This window comes from Cydia pomonella, chromosome 12 (assembly GCF_033807575.1).
Source record: "Cydia pomonella isolate Wapato2018A chromosome 12, ilCydPomo1, whole genome shotgun sequence".
Lineage (NCBI taxonomy): Eukaryota > Metazoa > Arthropoda > Insecta > Lepidoptera > Tortricidae > Cydia > Cydia pomonella.
Window position 1 is genome coordinate 1,964,270 of NC_084714.1, and position 13,681 is coordinate 1,977,950.

The 13,681-nt window shown below is 37.8% G+C and overlaps 1 protein-coding gene across 1 annotated transcript in view; it reads right to left on the minus strand.

Annotated features, from left to right (window-relative positions):
- Positions 1-13,681, minus strand: part of LOC133523252 (E3 ubiquitin-protein ligase RNF144A) — a 242,828-nt gene that overhangs the window by 200,814 nt on the left and 28,333 nt on the right. The gene's annotated exons all lie outside the window — the stretch shown is intronic.

Sequence of the window (13,681 nt, forward strand, 5' to 3'; positions counted from 1 at the left end):
TACATGAAAAGATACAATAAATGGACTACGGAGAAGACAAACAGTGCCGAAACATTTTTCAAGTTATATTGTGGAAACAGGAGTTGATACTGAGTGGTAAATAGATTCATCGTGCAACACAACAGACAGGTTTACAGCATTTAAACTGATCCATTACTTTATATACATATATGTATATAATATATTTATATTGCAAAACTTCCTTTTTTTCAAATATTATAATAATTCGTCCTCAATGAACAGCTATCATATCTATCTTGCGTTGTGAAATGGCACGTCAAATCTCACTAGATTATAGGTATGTTCCTATGCTCATAATGCTACTTAACGTATTACTCAATTTTTAGTGTACCTATTTAGTTTAAGATTATTTTAGTGCGCACCGCCAACAAACTGTTTCACAGTTTGGCGAAAAATTAGATTAAGGTACTTAAAATATGGTTTTTTTTTATTAAAAAAAAAGAATTTGATACTCCACACGTAATGTGCAATGCATAGCTTGTGTACGAGGCGAGAGCCTTTATGATGACGTCATTTTCAAGTTGATGGACTGCGCCAATTGTCTCCCCAACAACATATTAAAATTTTATACCAGTTACCGGCATGAACTAAGTTCCTACAAGGCTAATACTTACCCCATTATTCCCAACGACCCTATGTCATAGAAGGTCAGATGCGCGTATAGCGCAGCAGTGAATTCGGATATTTTAGCAACCTCAATGTGAGTAAGGCTAGACTTGATCCGGTGCCAATTTTATCAGTTTTACTGCAGACTCTTGAAAAAAATCGTCATAGCACGGTACTAACTCAAATATACAGTCGTATTAAGTGTATATAGCGTATGTACAGTCAAAAAATTTAATTTGTGACCCATTTTGTCACAGTGACAAATAACATGAAAGTCGCCAGAGACCTCATACTGTTGTCACTGACAAGATACGAAATGGGTAACAAATTCTTTCTTTTGACTTCACACATACTGATGTGTCGTCGGAAGCTTACAAAATTTTCACATGAAAATCCAAAATTCTTATATTTTTCTATTCCAAAATGAAAATTTCCGTTGTTTCCTGTGAATTTCTCCTCGAAACTTCCGAGAACTTTTCCAAGTTACACATCTGTAATTACTTAAAATAAAATGGTAAACTGGCGTTTACGAGACTAATTGTAAGATAAAGATAAAAACGTGGGTGTTTTTTTTATACCACGTCGGTGGCAAACAAGCATACGGCCCGCCTGATGGTAAGCAGTCACCGTAGCCTATGGAAAACCTGTACACCCCTTTTTTAAAGAACCCCATACTGTAGCCCCTCGGGAAAACCTCGGCAGGGAGCTCATTCCAGAGCCGGAGCGTCCGCGGGAGGAAATTTCTCTTAAACCGCACAGTGCGCGACCATTTAGGCTCTAGGGTATGAGGATAAACATCCTGCCGACGGCGAGCGGTGCGATGATAGAAAGTGGGAGCGGCGATTTTATTTTGGTTTACTATACAAATACTGGTGCTTCAATCGAGTTTATTATAAGAATAAAGACGACTGGTATAATAATAATAATTCAGCCTACAAACGTCCCACAGCTGGGCATAGGCCTCCTCTCATGCGCGAGAGGGCTTGGGCTATTGAAGACTGGGGACTTCACATACATCTTTGAATTTTTTTGCAGATGTATGCAGGTTTCCTCACGTTTTCCTTCACCCAAAAGCTAGTGGTAAATATCAAATTGTATTTCGTACGGAAGTATTGGTACGAGCCAGGATTCGAACCCGCGACCTCCGGTTTTTTTTTATACTACGTCGGTGGCAAGGCAGGAACACAACACTATGAGTAGGGTCTAGTGTTATTTGGCTACGATTTTCTGTAAGGAGGAGGTACTTCCCCAGTTGGGCTCTGCTCTAGATCTGGAATGACATCCACTGGCTGTGCCCTACCACACAAAGCGAGATGACATTCACAATGCCCATACCTCTCTTGTGGACGTAGTTTAAGGACGTAGCCGGGTCCAAAAGGGATTGAAAGTCGGACGTCATACCCACTCGGCCACCACCGCTCTTTTTTCGCCACTTTCTGCCGCACGATTGGTATATAAACTATAAAAAATTGCATCAAGCTCAAGGCGAAATAATACACTTCTCATGAGAATATATGATAATCTAGTAATTGGTATAATTTATGGAAACAGGAAAATTATATAAATAAAGATATGATCACTCTATGGTGATTAAAATAAAATACTTGCAAATCAAGTCTATTTATTTATAGTGTTGGCTCTTTACCAACACTATAAATAAATAGACTTCGTCTTTAAATTATGATTCCACTCAGTTTATGAATCTTTAAGTTCATTAAATCTCTAAGCTAATTTTACACTAGAAAATAAGACACCTTGTCTCCAGATACAAATCATTGTTTAGTTGCATATATTTTTTCAATGACAAAGATTTCATTGAACTTGTTTAGATAGGAAATTCGAAATAAATTATACAAAAAAAAAAACGCTTTAATCGTAAGAACAAAAATAGAAGAGGAAATTATACAGAACAGAAAAACGTGTCATCTCAGCATGATGGCAGGCGACTTCCAGCACTGATCTTTGGATGCATTTACAAGTTTTATACCATGACTGTAGCAAACAAGCACACGGCAGTCACCGTCGCCTATGGACGCCTGCAACTCCAGAACTCCAGAAATGTTACATACGCGTTGCCGACCTTTTAAAAACTACTTTCTTGAGACAATGATTGAACTTAAAGATAACTTAAATAAAGAGCAGAAGTGACGTCAAAATAGCCATAATAGTACATTACGATACAAGTGCGAAAAATAGGAAATTCGAAACAAGTGGCGATAAATTAAAACACGACCGAAGGGAGTGTTTTAAATCGACACGAGTTGCGAATTGCCTATTCGCACATGTATCGTACAACGTTTTACAGTACATATGGCACTTTAAATGTTCGACACAGTAACGTAATATGGTAATTTTCGCACTAGAGCGGTAAAGTAATATGGTGCTACTTTACCGCACTACTGTACTGTAAATTAAAGTACGACACATTTAACAGGACAATTTATTATAGGAAGCAATAGTTAGTTTTATAGCCCACCTATAGATGCTTAAACCGATTTCCGGTGCAATAAGCAATAGACAACACAATGGGACAAATAAATATTATAGGACTATTACACTAACCGACATAGTCCAGCGGTCGCAGCATGGTTGCATTTTTATCGCTTGTCACTATACCTGACACTTTCGCACTTATATACTTGTTAGAACGCGACAAGACATGGTGACAGGCGATAAAAGTGAGACCGTGCTACAGCCGCAGGCCAGGGGTCGACAAACCGTGGGGTAAGTAATAGAACGTATACAAACCTATAATATATCACTCTGAATGTATAAATTCAATTTGTATAATTTTGATCGGAATAACATTCAATTGCAATAACATGCAATATGTATAACAACGAATTCTATAATTGTAAATTGTATAATAAACACTACATATATCATTGTTTACGATAACATTAGAAAGGTATAACGTTGAAATAATATAACATACAAAACAAATATCATCCATTAAAAATAACAACTGCATGTATTTTTGCAAAATATAATGTACTTTTCATTGCATAATCGATTGTTTTTTTTTCTCACTACCGAAATTACATTATTTAAATATATTTTTGTGTGTTAGTTAATGAACAGATACAGTTTTTAAATTATTATGAAATGAGCAATGTATTTGAAACATCTATACTATGCGAATTTATATTTCAACGTAGTTTGCTCCGTATTTATCTATTACAGATTGCAGCTTTTTTCTGTGGTAATTCTGGTGCTAATTTCTTTATCTAGAGGGTCACAGTTCTAACCTAACCTAACCCACTTTTCTGTTAACAGTTTCTTTTTCCGAAGCCTCAGAGTTCTAACCTAACTTGCTACCTATTCTGGAAACAATTTATTTATCTAGAGGGTCACAGTTCTAACCTAACCTAACCCACTTTTAGCAGTTTTTTTTCTAGTAGTGTGTTCTATGAGGTTTGAAATTCTAGGTCATCCTACTAATTTTACTACTTAATTATATAAGATGATATTTATATTTTAATATGTATATATTATGACAGTTATATGAAATGAGCTTAACTTATATGTATATTATACCAAACAGCCATATGTATGTCGTATGTTATATTATTTTTATGTTATACTAATTGAAAGTATATGTTTACTTTATTATACATAAGATTAGTATACATTTTTAACGTTTGTAAACTGAAATTATTCCAAAAGTGCGTATATATTATAGGACGCACCCGAGCTTTGCTCGGTTATAACTATTTATTGTAATATGGTGGTCTATAGGTAATAATTTTAACTACATTTTTTTACTATATTAAACTTGTCTAAACAATAAAAATTAAATAATTGTATATAAACTTGAACATATAAAAAAAACAAAAGTTTGTCACCGGGCGAGATTCGAACCCGTAACTCTCGTTTAGCAGTCCGCGTCTTAACCCGCTGGACCAGACGGACAGTGGCCGGTAACACGAAATTAGCGACCATATTCTGTGTCGTAAGAAAACGCATGAAAACTCAAAAACACGCGTTTTCCCAAACATAAGACTAATCTAGATAGATTGTATACCTCCAAAAACCCCCATATACCAAATTCCAGCGAAATCGTTAAGAGACGTTTCCAAGATCACAGAAATATATATACATATATATATATATACAAGAATTGCTCGTTTAAAGGTATAAGATAAGAGGCAAGCGAACAGACTAATTACCGCCACCCATGGACACCTGCAACACCAGGGGCCCATTTCTCGAACGGTATTAGACTAATATTATTAGTCCACGAACTGTCAAACCGTACGAGTTACCATGGCAACACACTAATAATATTAGACTAATAACGTTCGAGAAACCCCACCCCCACCCCTGAAGGGGTGCAAGTGCATTGCCGGGCTCGAGACAAACTGTGTGGCGACAGTTCATTCCACAGTTTAGCTGCGCGAGGCACTAAGTTTCTGGAGACACCATTGCGGCGCTTCAAGCCACATTTAGTAAGTAGACCACTAAGAACATTTGTAGCTCTTTGAGATTGCTAGAACTGGTGGTTTCTACTGCGGTCGACTATTCTTCTCAAATGTATCTTTTGAGCTCAATACAAATTCGTGATAAACAAATAAAATGCTCTTACCGGAATTCATACCCAGCACCTCTAGCATCGTAAGCCGTCACTACATAGCGACTAACTAGGCTATGTGGCCGTTAATAAATATGTCACGAGAAATCATTGAAAAAAATAACATATGTTTAACGCAGATACAAGTTTAACAAGCATTCAACGCCCTTTCAGAATCACGGTGTCCTTTTTGTGCTGAATCTGTCAGGTACAATGGTCGCGTGTGCAAAACAGGTTTTTATTTAACGCCCTAATTCTGTCAACTACCGTCTTTCTTGCCTTTCAGGCATGAAAATAGGTCATACATTATTTACAGGGCTTTTACTGGGGGCTGAGAACTAGGTACATATATACATATTAATTTATGTTGCTGTTGAGAGCACACAAAAGAATAGTAAATATTGTATGGGTTAATAAAACACGTATTTTATTACAAAGTATATAGCGAAGTTTATTGCACAAGAAACAAGAATCAAAAGTAGGTAAACGACAATGTCAAACATTGACATTGTCATGTCATACGCCGTCGGTCAGGATTACAAGAATTTAATATTATTGACATAAATTAAACCTGTAACAGAAAAATAATACTTGTACTAAGGTTTTCATTCCGTGTAATAACTAACTAACTAACTAACTATTGTGGCGCAGTGATCCAAAGAGGGTCTTGGCCTCCAAAACGAGAGAACGCCACCTGTCCCGATCCTGTGCCACTTCCTGCCAGTTATCGGCTTTGAGTTGGCACAGATCCGCCTGTACACTGTCGCTCCAGCGGTATCTGGGCCGACCCACTGGACGGCGACCAGTCGGTTGTCCCAAATAAGCTCTCTTAACACCTCGATCCTCACCCATCCTCAGTAAATGGCCGAACCAGCGAAGTCTGTGGCATTTCGTTTCGCCGATGATATTGGGTTCGGCCACTAACTCCTCGATTTCGGCATTCTTACGGATCCTCCAGGTGCCGTCATCTCTTTTGATAGGTCCCAGGATCTTCCGTAACACCTTTCTTTCCGCTACCAGGAGCTGACTCTCTTCTTTCAGTGTTAATGTCCAAGCTTCGCAGCCATACATAAGGATTGGTCTTATTATAGTTTTATATACCCGTAACTTAGTATTTCTGCTGAGAAGCTTGGACGCCGACACCTTATGGAGGGCTGCGCTGCATCGCAGGGAGTTTTGGACGTCCGTGTAATACTCACTCTAAATGTATGATGATCCTAAGCAAAATGTGGACATTTTACTTTTACCAATAATAACCTGCTTTCTCATTACAACTGAAAAAGAAGTATAAAATAAAGTCCCTCTAATTCGAATAGACAACCGAATAACACAAAATTATATAAGTCATACATTATTCGAAAAAAAAGACACTATTAGTATTTTTAAGTTTACCTTGACCACGAACAACACTCGCTACATGTATATTGTATACACTAACGGAATTTAACTGACCTGGACCTTATACCCTCTGAATAAGGTTCACGGTGGTTCAATAACATTGTGAATATTACAAGGGTATACTTACTAACTAACTAAGCACCGCAAACCACAAGTGCAAGTCCGTGCATTGACGTAATGAGCTGTCTTTGACAGTCAACTGAGCTGGACAATTGTCACTTTTATATATGGAAACAGCACAAAAATACATCTTTATAGATATAGGGGTCAGTTTACGTTTACGAAGCTAAGCTAAGACCCACCGTTTAGCTGATAGCCTTAGTGTTATATAGCCTTATATATATATATAAGAGTCAATTCATAACTTACAAAATAGACTGCTTAGAGGCCAGGGACTGTACTTGCTTTTAGCCCGTAGAAAGGAAGAGGGAGAAAGGCCATACAATTTGGTCTACAAAAGCGAGAGAGCCAAAAGGATAGCCGTAGCGTTCGGATCGTCTTATGTATCTTTCAGTAGGAGTAGCAGAGAAAGCGTTCTCATTGTTTGTCCTTGTCACCGTTTTTATTTATTACCCACCGTAAATTTTAGTATGGTTTATGGCGGGCAACAAATAACCCGACCAAATTACGTAGGTTGTTTTTGGTATGTTGTCAGGAATGTAAAAACGTGTTTTTAAATTTTGTCGCATTGCGTATGTTCTGTCCTCCCGGGCGAACGCGGTATAACACATCTATACTATCCTACCATCTATGTAGCCAACGAAAGGCGCAATTTAATCCATTCCATTCAGCTCTCCAGAGGAATAAAAAACGTAAACGTAGACAAAAGCTAACCTTGGTCGGGTTCTGAAGCCAAGTTTCTGTCCGAGTCTAGTCGTTGCGATTAGCGCGCGTCCTAAGTCGTTCGAGTGGAAAATGTCGAGGCGAGTTAGACACGCGATCCAGGGTGATTTACACTGGAGAAATAGTTTCGTGATGTTTTTAAAGACTAGAGGGCCTATTGCGAAAATCGAAATTTCTTTATCTAGCTTATCACTATAAACAAGAAATTGAGAGCAAAATAGACGTACGAACGAAACGAAACGACGCGGTAGGTTGTCAGAGTACTACCTAAACTATGAGTTGTTCATATCAATGTAGGCGTCTTTTGGAGTTCAACAATAAAACATAGTAGCAGTTATTTTTCTCTAATTTGTCTCATTTGTGTCTGTCTGTCTGGCCGTCAGTCTGGGTCTTAGATCAGTAGATCTGTAATCCTTAGTACTCTAAAAGCTGAAATTTGTGTACGATTTAACTGTTGAGCACGCCGCCAATATTGGGGAGAATAATGTGAAAAAGTCATCGATAAGGTTTTTTTGCGAAATAATAAGCTTTAAATAACAAGTTTTCGTTACTATGTCATCGAACCAGGATATATTTTAATACAATTCTAATTCTATTATGTAGTATTATACTCTGTATAATGTACAATTGATTGTAGTAGAGAGGTAAAGTCTAAGAAAAAAAGCGGCCAAGTGCGACTCGGACTCGCCCATGAAGGGTTCCGTACCACGTATGACGTATAAAAGAACTACTTACTAGATCTCGTTCAAACCAATTTTCGGTGGAAGTTTGCATGGTAATGTATATCATACTTTTTTATACATTTTTCATTCTGTTATTCACAGATTTTTCCACTTTGGAAGTGTCTCTCGCGCAAACTATTTAGTTTAGAAAAAAATGATATTAGAAACCTCAATATCATTTTTGAAGACCTATCCATAGATACCCCACACGTTTGGGTTTGATGAAAAAAGTATGGGGAACCCCCAAAATGTATTGTTTTTTTTTTCTATTTTTGTGTAAAAATCTTAATGCGGTTCATAGAACTTACCAATTACTTACCAAGTTTGAACAGTATAGCTCTTATAGTTTCGGAAAAAAAGTGGCTGTGACATAAACGGACAGACAGACGGACATGACGAATCTATAAGGGTTCCGTTTTTTGCCATTTGGCTACGGAACCCTTAAAACTGCTCTTTATTTTGACATCCAAAACAGATGGCGCTGTACTGCGCCATATATTTTGCGGTCAAACGTCAACTGCTGACAATCAGAGTTACCGCAAACTGTATGGAGCTGTACAGCGCCATCTCGTTTACCTATCTGTCAAATTCGAAGCACGAAACTGTCATAGATTTACGCATCTTACTCAACTCAATCAATGTTACATCTTTGGTGTATTTATAAAATTCCAATAACGTAATTAATTGTTTACCAAGCAGAAATGTCTGCAATTAAGCTTAGAATAAAAAATCACATCGTATCTGGTGAATTTCCAATATGACTTGAAACTCCGGTGGCCATTTAAGAAGTGTAACACTCTTACGGCAGATGTCGCTAGGGCCTCATTATATAGGGCCCATATGGTGGAAAGATTTGCTGGCAATGGACGAGATCTTGGTAGCTCAGATGATTATGTATCCAGTGGCCGTGAGTTCAAGTCTTAAGACAGTAATTTTTCCACTTTTACATTATCAAAAATGACTTTTTAATTTTCTGTTACTTACTTACTTCACTGGCTCAGTGACTCGAACAGGATCTTGGCCTCTGACACAAGAGAGCGTCACTCTGCCCTATCGTGCACCACTTCACGCCATTTAGGTATTCTGAGGGCGGACAAGGCACCGCAACCAGCTCCTCTAGCTCCCTAATCTTCCTACGCCTCCAAGTTCCATCTTCATCTCTGATAAGCCCCAAAATCTTCTGCCAGATTCTCCTCTCATCTCTCTCTTCTTTCTGAGTCAGAGTCCAAGCTTCACACCTATACTTCAAAATTGGCCGAACTAGTCTTGTAGACACGAATCTTGGTGGTTGGATTGAATTTGGATTTTCTGTTAATAAAAAAATATACTAAATGATGCACGAGCACATTTTATCGTGAGCACCAGCGATCGGAACCGGTTTTTTGCAAAAACATCGAAATAACCATATATTTCGGTTTATTTTATACTCTAAATGTAGGACTCAGTTGTGTTTACAGATAACGACTTCGTATTATTAGATTGCCTCAGTAGAAATGAAGTAATTAACAAAGAACGAAAAAATACCGTTTTCGTTCCCATACAAAAAATACCGGCTTCCGATCCCTGGTGAGCACACTTCATCATAGCGAACTTTTGTCACACGTTACACAACAGAGTGGAAGTAAAATTGAAAGTGGCATCAATAATAACTTTCACCGGCTCGATACGCGTATTATGTATTATAAACAAACTATCACTTCATAGTATAAAGTAACACATCACATAATGTCTGAATGTCGTAGAGGACCTTTACCACATTTTGATGGAGTTATAAGTATGTAACTTTACTTTTGAGTGGCATTAACGTGAGACACTTCATTCGGTTCTAGATGTCTTAATTATTTAACAAAGAAAAGAATTCAAGTCTTGGAGACCCTTTCCCTTTACATCTCTAAGGATATTTTAATAATCATTTTTTTTTTTAATTATATTTTACCTCCGACACTTAGAGCCTTTTAAATCTCTAGAGAATTTCAGTATTTGTTATTCGTATTTTTTATCATAGTTTTTTTGTGTAATTTAGAGACTGTGTACATCTCTAATAAAGTATCTAATATTTAATCGATTCCATATCATATTTGTAATTGTATTTTGTTATTTTAATGATTGTAACTATTTGACATGTAAAAGTGCCCACTGTGGCCTATTCGCTGAATAAATGTTTGTTTGTTTGTTTGGTATGAGGTGAGCCTCTTCGGGCACCTAACACTGGATTGAACAATGTTGTGCTGGCTAATCCTGAGTCAGAGCAAACTTTACAAGACTTTAAAATCAAAGCAAGTATTAACTAAAACTAATAAAAAAAAAATTCTCAATGGAAAAGATTGCGTTGAAAAAAAAAACGCATTATTGGTTTTTATTTTTAGATAGAATAAGCTTATAACGATATATCGATATAACGTTAAATACTAAAATGATAAGCAAAAAAAATACCAGCCTAATCTAACCTAAAAACTAATAGCACAAATGGTAGATAGGTACTTTTGATGCTGACAAATAATACCAACAGTTTAGTTTTGACAGAAAATATAAAATATTCAATTTCATAGTTTAAAAGAAAAGTTTACAATGAGAACTCATAACGACTCAGCGTTTTTGACATCCAAAGGTTAATAATTATGTAAATATCTAACATTTGTAAGGTCTTCAATACGAAACCACACAAATGTATAGTTATTCAAATGTTGCTGTCGGGGCTCGCCAAACCAAAACCAGTAGCGATTAGATTTCAAACCGGTATTCGACACCGGTTTAAACACAAATCAATCCTCCTAAGGCCGCGGACTCGACGCAAGCGGCGCGAGGGATCGCGAGCGACAAGGCCATTCATACATTGCGCTCGACGATAGGTACAACATCAAAAATATTTACAAGCATTTAAGATGTGGTGTTGGCGAAGGATGGAAGGAAAGTTCGACAGATAAAGTAACCAATGAAGCAGTCCTAAAAAGAGTAAAGGAAAAGAGAAGCTTAATGAGCATTATTTAAAATAGAAGAGGAAAAATAATCGGTCAGCTGTTACGACACGACATCAGAGACAAAAAAGGGAAAATTAATGGTCGGAGAGTAGGGAGGGGAAGACCAAGGAAAAGTTATATGAGTCAGTCAAGTATACGGAGCATGTAGGGGCCGTGTGGTACCAGGTCACAGCCTCACAGGGCTGGCTTCTGACAGAGCAAGGTGGAGACAACTTCATCAAGTTGCACCGATAAGAACCCAGCTCTAAAATTGAATGATGATGATAGGTTAATAATAGACAAGTAATAGTATGAACGGCCTTGATTTGCCGCTCGCCGCGCCGCGCGCCGCTTGCATCCAGTCCTCGACCTAAGACCCAGTCATTTCAGTTTTGAAATTTGAACTTTCTTTTATTCCATTATATGTAGTTCAAAATGCGATTTGATTTTGTCCTTTTAAAAGGAACTCGGGACTTAACAGGAAAAACCATACGAGTTTCAAATTATTACTATTGCTATTCCATTATTTTTTAAATTATCTAGAGTTCCGCAAATTTAAAATAAATGATCAATCTCATTTTCATAATGGAGGTATATTCGTTTAAATCATCGTGATCGCATAGTAAGAACGTCATATATGTTATTATATATAGTCGTTTTCGATTGAAAATATAATGAATGAATGTATTAAGATAACCGGGTGTTCAATACGGAGCTTGTTTTGACAACAAACGGGGCTGTAGTGTATGGGTGGAATAAATTAGCTGTGTTTACGGTAGAGGTCGTGGGTCTCAGTGCTATTAGGCGAAAATACTGACCAGTTTTTGAAGCTTTACCTTTAAAGGGGCCCTCTAATTAAGGCTGGTTTTAGTGTCATGCGGACCGTCAGTACGGATCGCGCCGCACCGGACCTTTCTTCCTAGCGTTGTCCCGGCATATTGCCACGGCTTAAGGGAGCCTGGGGTCCGCTTTGACAACTAATCCCAAAATTTGGCTTAGTCACTAGTTTTTACGAAAGCGACTGCCATCTGACCTTCCAACCCAGAGGGTAAAACTAGGCCTTGTTGGGATTAGTCCGGTTTCCTCACGATGTTTTCCTTCAACGAAAAGCGACTGGTAAATATCAAATAACATTTCGTACATAAAACTCATTGGTACGAGCCGGGGTTTGAACCCGCGACCTCCGGATTGCAAGTCGCACGCTCTTACCGCTAGGCCACCAGCGCTTCGCACCGCACCAATATGTATTAAGTTCAGGAAGCGTTTTAGGGCCTACGCTAGCTGACGCGGACTCCCGCACGCGGGTGCTATTTGTAGGTGAAATCCGCCGCACGCATCCGCTTCAGTTAGCGTTGCTCATACTATTTTACGTTAACCCGCTCGTCAGCTCCGTGCACCCGCGCCAGCTAGCGGAGGCCCTTAGAGTAAGGCTGACAAATAGTCGGTGCGGATCGCTCCGTACTGACGGTCCGCATGCCACTAAAACCAGCCTAACAGTCCGCCGGACGATATCAGCCTGTCAGTTAGAACAAAAAGTTGACAGTTCCGAACTGACAGGCCGACAATATCCGGCGGACTGTTAATCAATGGGCCCCTTTAGGGGAAATATTAGTGGTAATTCTTCCCATACAAACGTTCTCGACATTTTCTTCATTTTGGCCGTAGATGAATATTTTTTTTAATATGATTTCAATATTACCAGTATCTGCGTTTAGACGTTTAGGTATTTTGTTTTTGTAAGAACTAGGTCACCTTAAAAACCGCTAAAAACGGCATAAATGCGCCGTCAGACACCTAGCATTCAAAATTGGCTACAATAAAAGCAAAAATCAAAACGGTTAGACACAGATAATTTCTTTCTCATACCGTTAGGTTTTGAAGGAGGAAAATTTCGAGCACAAAAGCTCTATTTCTGCGACTTGTATCCAGGATTTTTCGCCTAAGCTGCAGTTGTCCTTATCGCACTAATTTTAGGAGCCACTCCTGTCAGCGCGACGGAGATATTTACCTAAAATTCTCAAATCTAAGGGGAAGACGAATCATATGGAACCGGCACCAAAAAGCCGCTTCCATACATTTACAGTCGAACTTACTCTCTTTATACATATATATTACGAGTATCTATAGTTAATTTATATTCGTAAAAGAAGTAATTTAAGATCTACTTAATGGAATAAAAGACGACTTGACTACTTTTTTCTTTTATGAAGAAACTACATAATGAAATATTTTTTAGGACTAAAACAGAGTTGGAATATGAAATTGAAAAAAAAAACACGGAACTGAAGTAATTAAATTTGAAACTATTAACGATTAAGTTTCCATTGTTTTTGTTGCACATCTCTATTTCGCATTTTCAACTACTCAAAAGTTATCTGGAAGAAATCGCCCTTTAGCGATAAGACCGCTTGTTATTTACCTCTACCTTTAATATTTTTTAATATGTTGTATTCTATATTGTATCGATATAGGTATATCGAAAGTCGATAAATGAGAAGTCCCTAATGACAAATGACAATTCAAACTGCCATGATAATTCCGGCCTCCTTATAAACTAGGCAGGT